The sequence below is a fragment of the Cydia pomonella genome, chromosome 6 (assembly GCF_033807575.1).
Source record: "Cydia pomonella isolate Wapato2018A chromosome 6, ilCydPomo1, whole genome shotgun sequence".
Lineage (NCBI taxonomy): Eukaryota > Metazoa > Arthropoda > Insecta > Lepidoptera > Tortricidae > Cydia > Cydia pomonella.
The window spans coordinates 22,257,461-22,264,336 of record NC_084708.1 but is presented as its reverse complement, the minus strand read 5'-3'; the positions used below and the strand labels follow the sequence as shown (position 1 = coordinate 22,264,336).

The window sequence follows — 6,876 nt, the reverse complement described above, 5'->3', positions numbered from 1 at the left end:
CTATGAGTGGACTAATACGTGGTTGAGCTTAATGTGGACTCGATTTTTTTTAGAACACCTTGTTGTTCTTCACCACTAGGAAGGATGAAAGTAGCACTTTTTTTCCCTACTAGGAGGGATCACTTTTTTCCTCTTTTTGCATACTTCTTAGGTTAAATTATTTAATTAAATTTATTTATTTATTTATTTGTACCATAATCATTTCCTCATAGGTGATGTGCAAAGCAGTATGTAAATTTATCACGTGGTAGCAAAAATATTTCCACCTTAGGGTGGTATTCCACCTATCCAATTTCTTGGTCCAATGTCATTGCGTCTCACTCTGTCATTAATCAAAATGTGAGACGCAATACACATTGGACAAAGAAATTGCATAGGTGGAATACCACCCATAGGCGTTAACACTTGAATCCCTCACTACGCTAGGATTCTATTTTAGAATACCTCGTTACACTCAGATTGTAATTACAAAATCCTTCACTATTTTTATTCTTAATTTTTTTTTATTAAAAGCACTATTTTCAAAATGATCTGCAGATACATGTTTCAATAAATGTAACTTTTCTATGGGAAGATGTATCAGGTCTTCGTTCCCAACAAATTTAACCCACTGCCTGCATCTGAAAACATACAGCCTTGGTTATGTACAGTTTATATTCCAAGTGTTTGCTAATGAGATGATCAACTGATTATTTAGCGCTAATATGCATCTATAAATCAAATCAGACATGTTAAATAATGACCATTAATGCATAGATGATAGATAATTTTCCACTGAAAATCTTCGACGAATTAATTTTGTGTCATATTGCATGCAAGTTCTCAGGAAATTTTACATATTTTATTTAATTACTTACACTGATATACAAATAAACATACAATTATCGATCGTTTTAGTACATCCCTAGTTCACAACTAAACATAATATAAATCAATTTTTCGATGTGTTTAAAGCCGGCTGCACCAAAATAAGGTCAAAGTATCTAAAGCAACCTACGTACCGGTCTTTATCCAAGGGAAATTTCGCCATAAAATCCCTTTTTTCGTGATTTTCTCGAGTGGCTCGCTTGCCACATATTTCACACTTAGTAAACCGTTTTCTCGGTGGCATTGTAACAAACTCGTTCTTTACTCTGATCACGGTTCACTATTTTCCATATTTTCACTAAATAATAAAGAAATTGCACGAAATACCCGAACAAAACATTGAAGCCTTCATAACAAACAAAACAATTATGCTGACAGTTGACTTGATGTAAACTTGACAGAATAAATAGCACTGACGTTTTATTTTTCTTCGTTGGCAAAGATTTGCGAAACAAGTTCCATACAAAACTTATTTTGTTCCTAGTTGCGTCAGCCTGGCTCGTATCTTCTACGTGTGTATGTAGTTATGTGTCAAACCGTAAACTGTGACGTCACACAATTTTCAAAGAGCGTTTTGGGCGCGAAAGCATCTGTCAAAATATATTTTGTTAATTTAACATATTTAAAGCCGTATTTAGTATAAAAGTGAATTTTAGGGTAACTTTTAGTTAATATAGAACGTAATACAAGCGTTTAGAAAAATTGGAAACAACCCTATTGGAGCTAATATCATAAGGTATTTTATACAATTGTGATATAATAGACACTATTTGTAATATACCTATGATAAAGATTTTAAGTATAAAATAATTGCAACCCCGAAAAAACCGCCTAAATCACATACTAAAAATCACCAACGTTTCCAGATTTTCCGCCATTTCGTCTTAAAACTAATGTAATGTTTTTAAACTAAAATATTGCGCTAATTTGAATAAAACATCTGAAAGTGTATTAATTTACGATCAAAATGATAATACCGGACTAACTCAATTTTATTTAATTATGCACAAAATTATATGTTTTTTGTTGTGTAGGCTGCATACATTACTATGTATTTAAGGGTTAATGCGCATGCAGCGCTATCCAGCGTGGGCTGTCCCAGCGATGCACCAACGCGTTCAGATCAGAACCCAGTTGGGCCTGTCGCGCATACGCGCAAGGAGTGACGCGCGCCTCTTCCACATGACAGCCACGAAGCCGTCCGTGCGCGCCTTCGCGAACATGCCGGACGCACTGCACCAGCGCGGCAGCCCCATCAGCACCCGGAACGCATTATTATATTGCACGCGAAATCATTGTACGCCCGCCGCGTATAGTCAACCGTTGTTATTGTAAATAATTGTAATTGTAAATAAAATGTCGTTCCCCATTATACATTGTCCTATTTTACAAAGTAGCAGATTCCAGCAAAACCGGCTGTACACGATCAAGGTAGTAATTAGTAATAACACTAATAGCATGCAAGAGGCCAATCAACGTAATTTCAGGTAATAAAAAATAAGTCAATGATACAAGTCCAATACATAGTAACATTTGCGCGGATTTATTCTTAGAAACAGGATGTACTTACCTTTTTTTCAAACATTTATGCAAGTTTACATTACTAGACCAAAGCACTTACATATTGAACTATATTGCTTAACTGCGCTCGCTAACTCCTTACTCACGGCTCTACCAGAGTGTGATCTGTTTGCGACAGGGATAGGAAGGCTAATATCTGAGTGGAAGGGAATGCTTGAAAGGATGCAAGACAGATATTCGTAGAGGTAAGTTAGTTTTTAATTAATAAATAAGTAGTTTTTAAGTAATGAATCTACGTAACGCTTTGGCGTAAGCTGTAATGTTATGATAACTTGATTCAATAAATAAATATTCAACTATAAATTAAGCCTTATTTCATAGTCTAACGGTATAAATTGTAAGTATACAGACTGTGTGTCAAATTTCATTTAAATAATGCCTACTTTATTGCAATGCTATTGTCAAGATACAACTTAACACGCCTCGCGAAATACCCATACTATCGTGAAATATATCTGTATCGGAAACCTGCACACATGCGTGGAAATATCGTCATTATCATCATGAGGCCTGTAACATCTTGACAGATGATTTAAGCAACGTCTATAGTCGAGGGACAACGTCTATCGTGACATCACTCAATGCGGGACCGGTATTTAAGTCCGGCCTTGGGACAGCTGAATATAATTAAATATCGTTATATTGTGGGCGGGTAAAATTATTTTTCATTGTCTTCTTTTTTGTAAAAAAATGTGACGGAGTGGACCTTTTTGTATGAGATGAAATTTAGTTTTTAATTTTTCTCATGTTAAATATAATCCACAGCAGAAAGACAACGCAAATATAAGCGTGACAGAGTGGTCAGAAACAAGACGACGAAAAGAATTTTGACCCGGGCCAAAAAATATCGGTGTGGCCCAGCGCGCCACGCCACCGGCAATGAATTTTCGTACAAATTTACTAGCATAGTCTTGTTTCACTCTGCCGTTTATATCACACTCGGCCCGCAAGACATTATATACCGGACTTTGTAGTAAATGTAGTATTATTACGCCATAGCATTTGATTAAAAAATAAGTAGGTATTACGCGATACGTGCTTGAAATACTCATGAAACGTGGACTAGCTGATGGCATGGAAGTCACATCACCTCCGCATCACCTCTATACATTATTGTCTCGCCTCCATTCATTTCATTTCATTCTTTATTGCACCATGGTAATTACTAGATCGCTTGCTGACGTATTTGCTTGTCATTTGTTAAGATTGACAAAAAAAAAAAACACTTTATGTAGTTCGTGTCATCCACGATTACGCGCAGATTTATCAAATCTAACCTTTAATGACATGACATTACGAGTCAAGACAAACATCTTCGTGAATGACTATTGCTATGACTATGCTAATGCTAATGACTATGCGTCAGAAGAGTTGTATTTAAAATATACGAGACTCGTATTAATTTACATTATTACACATACCTACTTAACCCGTATTGAATGATATGAACAAATATCAATTTTAAAAAGGCAAACTGGTAATCGATTGATTCTTCAGGTTTTATTAGGATTCGTTATTTTTACACTAAAAGTTGTTTGTGCTTTTAGTTGTTGTCTGACAAGTTGCAATGAAAAATCGCTAGTTCTATATTATAATATATTTTTCATGTACATCTATATCATAACATCCCTATAATATATTCAGAAACTATGGAGTGTGGAATTAAGAGGAGTGGCATCTCTTATGGTAGAACTGTCGCAAAAGTGTCTAGCTGTCAGCTATAAATAATAGTTCCAAATCTCTCCAGACTAGCGCTAGAGTAGCTAAGAACCTAGGCGTTATTGACGGAGTGAATTGCGCTGTCTATGATTTGATTTTTTGTTCAAGTACTCTAGGTATTGTAGCGCCACCTATTTAAAGTTTTTTGATGACACTTTTTGGTACATGGAGATTTCGTTCCTTATCTCCACCTTCCGTATCAGAAACGATAAAGTCTATTTTTTATTCTGTAGACTAAAATGACATTTCATGTGTTGCTAGTCTTATGGAGTGTAGAGTTCAAAGGAGTGAAATCTCTTATGGTAGAACTGTTGCTAAAGTGTCCAGCTGTCAACTATAAATAATAGTTCCAAATCTTTCCAGAGTAGCGCTAGAGTAGCTAAGAACCTAGGCGTTATTGACGGAGTGAAGTGCGCTGTCTATGATTTTTTTTTTCAAGTATTGTAGGTTTTTTTATGACACTTTTTGGTAAGTACATGGAGATTCCATTCCTTACCTCCACCATAGCTAATCTTTTATATCTTATAAATAGTAATGAGCTACAACCGGTACTAACCGAAAATAAACTATTGGGAGGTACTTATATAGGTAAGGTACACCATTTTGAGGTATTTAGAAATGTTCTATCCAGGTCTATACGCAATATTTCTAAAATTTAAAAGCGATTTTACTGTAACATTAACAGCCACCTCAAAGCTACATATCATATAGCTCATAATGCACTCATCCTATTTCTCTACGTTTACTAAGTTTCATTTAAATGAGAAGCTTACTTTGTACTATTCGATATTTATACCTGTTTTATAAAATTATAAAGGAACCAAAGGAATTTCGCTATGTGCGTCTCTCTTAGATGGGCGATTAGGATCCATGTATATGGAAACTACACTTAACAATACTGCAACAAACGTAACAAAAACGAGAGAAAAAGTAGTAAGTAGTAGTAGTAAGATAAAGTAACGAATGTCAATGTAATTTTTTTAATGTTTGAGTAGATTAGTAGTGAGTACATTTTATTTATTAATTATTTCCTATCATGTAGTGAGTGGATTTTATTTATTGTTTATTTTGAAACTAAAATGAATATAATATTTATCGGTTATTCACAAACCGGAATCAAAGGTCAGCACTGTTTGTTTTAAGGGTCACATTATTTCTACGTTTGACATTGGTGGTTGTCATTTTAGTCTACGGAATAAACTTTAGAGTCTAAAGTTTAGACTAACGACCTATAAGTATTAACAAACCTGTATCTGTAGGTACATCGTAATTTTAACTTTTTCGTTAACCGATAAACGAATAACATTCAAATTTAGAACATCTCTGATAAATTCGATTTGGCTTCAATTCTAATATCAGTCGAGATGACGAAATGATATGCAAAAAAAGTTTAGTAAAATTTCGCATGTTACTTGATATGGAACGAATCTGAATAAAAAAAACAACGGATGCATGACATGCGCGAAAAAGTTTGCATTGCCGCCATTTCGATGTTTAATTAGTTTGTAAATATAAAATTACTAACGCAGTGTATATAATATAACTGTACAATATTAGGCATTAAAATAATCGTGTGGACCTTTTATGAAACTCATTTCTTTCGTTTCACAAACTCACACTCGTATTTTAATGCCTTTCATTTCACATAAACTACTATTATGGTTATTACACTACATGTCAATGTTTATATCGCCCTTAACTCTTACAATAATAATAAAAAACCGGATAAGTCGGACTCACCCGACGAGGCATCCGCTCTAATTTAACTTATTTTATTACGCGATTTCAGGGTTGGTCTCATAGTAGAAGTGTCTCAGCATGACCTATATATTCACCCCGTAAATTAGTGCAAGTGACTAAATAAACATCCTGTATTATATTATATATTAAAAAGCGTGTACCACTCGACATTGGTAGTTTCCGACCGCGTCGTAGGATGGCGACCAAATAGTGCGCTATGACCAAGGTCAGGGTGATCTTGATTGGATCATCATCAGCTTGGTTTCCAGCCGTGTGGTGCGGGCTTTACATAAAACCAACAAAAAAATCGCCAAAATTATCAAAACTAAAGTTTATTAGTCACATAAATTGCAAGCATCTCAATTGATGATAAGCTACAGCATGTTGCTCGACCTAATTCGCCGGCACACTCTGTTGATACGTTCGTTCAGTCACTCGCACCGCCCGCGCGCAGCGGCCGTGTCAGACGATTAAAAATAAAACGCGACGGAATTAAAAAGTTAGTGTTCCATTTTTTTTAATTTGAACTTGTGTTCGTTCTCTTTGTAAGTATTTGGGCGTTTTTACATGACTGTATTAATTTATCCAAGTGGCTATTTAGCATTTTGTTTTGTTTAAAATTAATTCCAATTAAAACAATACCTACAAGAATAATTTTACGCGTTTTCCTTTATAAATTATTCCTTGAAAATAATATATTACGACATCGAAAAATAGTTGAAGTTGAATTAAAATAAATTCTATGGTCATTTTGTTTAATTATAACTTAATTTGTCTAATAGGGATATAATGATATAATCTATTTAACCGTGAGCACATTAATTTTCGATTATGACCTCGATCGACCTATGTCAATAAATGCATTTTATTGTATTAATTAAATAGAAAAACATAACCGCACATTTTTAAAACTTTAATCGAAAGCAAGATTAAAATTAATACCAAATTATATTGACTTAAGGTACATGT

The 6,876-nt window shown here is 34.4% G+C and overlaps 1 protein-coding gene across 1 annotated transcript in view; it reads left to right on the top strand.

The window, feature by feature from the left end:
• The first annotated feature begins 6,291 nt into the window (after window positions 1-6,291).
• LOC133519298 (17-beta-hydroxysteroid dehydrogenase 13-like) overlaps window positions 6,292-6,876 on the top strand; it is a 49,261-nt gene continuing 48,676 nt past the window's right edge. The window contains exon 1 of the mRNA XM_061853328.1: window positions 6,292-6,452. The gene's annotated coding sequence lies outside the window, so the exon portion shown is untranslated. The remainder of the gene's footprint in view (window positions 6,453-6,876) is intronic.